Source organism: Halyomorpha halys, unplaced genomic scaffold (assembly GCF_000696795.3).
Source record: "Halyomorpha halys isolate HHAL.00 unplaced genomic scaffold, Hhal_1.1 Scaffold317.1, whole genome shotgun sequence".
NCBI classification, from domain to species: Eukaryota; Metazoa; Arthropoda; class Insecta; order Hemiptera; family Pentatomidae; genus Halyomorpha; species Halyomorpha halys.
Genome location: NW_027106310.1, coordinates 801,816 through 804,481, shown reverse-complemented (window position 1 = coordinate 804,481; position 2,666 = coordinate 801,816).

Below are 2,666 nucleotides of genomic sequence, written 5' to 3'. Positions count from 1 at the left end.
TATGTATACATTTACACATATTTCTTTATTATTATTATTTTAAATTTAATTTTTTTTTTCTTTTAGTTCAGTCAGTACTTTTTTTATTGTTTTGTTTTTTTCTTCTACTTCTACATATGATGTATGAGCGAGTATTCAAACGCTAATACTTAATTAATTTTGACAGGTTCTATTAATTTTTATTTCTTCAATTCTCAATTAAGGAGAGTTTCTGGATTGTTTGATACGGTGTAGGTCCGATTCTTACCTGTATCTGCTAATATTTCTTTCACCACACTCCCGTCCTATGAATCTTGATTCGTAGATAATTACAGATCGTCCTTAAAATAATAACCTTCTTCTACTGTGACATAATACTAGATCAAGAAAACTGTTTCTAATTTTATTAAATGAAGTATATTTATATATTTACATCCAATACGGCCCAAATCTAAAAAAAAAAAAAAAGTGTTGAATACAAAAAAGAACACTGAAATACGATTGTGAATCGTGATACTTGCAAGACAAGGAATAACCGGTATCATATTGGATTCAAAGCTCAACATAGGGCCATTGCTATCGATGCTATAAAAAGGGATAAGACGATATGTCGTAAAGTGGAAGGACACTGGACACAATCTGTAAAGCTCAGGGTCTAAAAGTAGGGTCTAGGATATCAAACAGTTTGGAGGGATCAGGAACGGATACTCCGGATTCATATAGTTTGGAATATAGGATTTGTTCAAGGACACTCTCCAAAACCGTGATGAGGCACCCTTTCGTTCCAGAAACTAGAAGCTTGTCGATTTCAAATTATTTTCACACATAAGATAAAATATGATATATAATAAGTAAACTTGCATGTAATTATTTCACGTTCGATAGGACCAGCTCATATATACAATCATATAGGAAAATGAAGATATAAATACAATGAGGAAAATGGAAAAAAAAAACTCTAGAAAGAGCTAATGTAAAATTCCATCTCTCGCTTCCTACGGATTCTTCGGAAGTTCGTGAATTTTTCCGGTTTTTTTATCCAGGCTAGTGACCAACGGGCAGGCATGTGTGTCCAATGGCATTCTCCTCACCGGGACTAAATTAACTGACTGCACCTACGCGGCGGCTTTTTAATCAAATCTCTACCGGCGAACAAGCCGGCCGACCGAGGCAAAATATTCACACCTCTCTGAGTTTTCGTACTAGAAGAGCTTTCCTAAAAATATATAAGGTGAATTGAAACGTAACTGCTCTATGAGGTAATCCTCACGTTAATTATAAAGCAAGTTAATAATGGTAAGTGAACCAGAAGGTTCAATCCCGATTAGATCAACAAACGTTTTGAACTGAACATCCAAATCTATATCAACCCCAATACGATCTTCTAATTTAGGGATGACCACATGGTTGGCTTAGATTTTAATAGCTGATTAAATTTTTACAGATTAGTTCTCTATCTATCCCAGCTTTATACACGCATGTTTCAGCCACCGAACAGCATTCTTTTTTTCATTTCATGCAGTGTACCCAAATAAATTCCTCAGCTGTCTTTGGCTTCAATACCTTACTATTTCCATTCATAAATAACATTACGAAGGGTATGACGGTTTTATTAGATTTCTTCAATAATGTATTTCAATTTAGTTGAATTAAAAATTTCATTTAATTTATAACTATGTTAAAATTATTACTAGTGTGAAAATGCAAAAATTATTAAATTAAATAAAATGATCCTGACCAATATTACCCGATAATTATGTCTAATGATGAATATGATTAAAATAAAATATATATTTTACATTATTGCCACCTGGAGAGATAAATGCTTAAGGAGGTCAGTAAAGAAGGTAGAATCAACCATCAAGCAAGGCATCCTTCCATGGAAAACCACTTTCAAAGAGTAAAAATTAGAAGAAGTATTCCTGAAAAAATTGAGAATCGAACAAGCAATCTTCACCAATGTATACCTGAAGAGAGTGCTGGAACAACCACCGTGTTGAAACATGTAAAACATTTCTGACACAACATGCAAACTTTACCTAGACCCATACTGAAGCACTTGGAGTTCATTTAGAAGAAATAAAAGTATATGAAACTCTTTAAAAGCTATACACATTGTTCATTTTATTTTACCATTGTATACGTTTTATGTGCATTATCGTATATAATTCATACATTAATTAATAATTAAGCCACTAATAACTCGTTTAGGTAGATGAGAAGTGTTATAAAATAACAAAAACTATATATATATATATAATAAAATGGAATGATTACAACAGTATTTGATATTGATGATGTATAAGGAATACGTTTGAATACGTAGATAATAAATAAACTTGGTTTTGGTACGTAATACTAAAATATATGTGATTTACAATATTTGGGTTCTGAAAGATAAGGAGAACCGTGATTCATTAATAATCATTATTTATTTCAAATTATTCTGCTATATTATCTTTCTTCGAATCATTGATCTCTCACTCAGAAAATAAAAACTATATGTTTTTAGTGAGCAGTATATATTCCCGGGTTCGAATCCGACTGTGGCAGATAATTATTGTCTGTTACCTGTAACCGTTGAGTCAGCCCTGTGGGTTCCGGAGCCTTCCACCCAGCCTCAAAGTGGCCCTTGCACAGCTGGAGCTCTAGTAGCAGTACTTCCTTAGAAAGTACTACACCCCTAA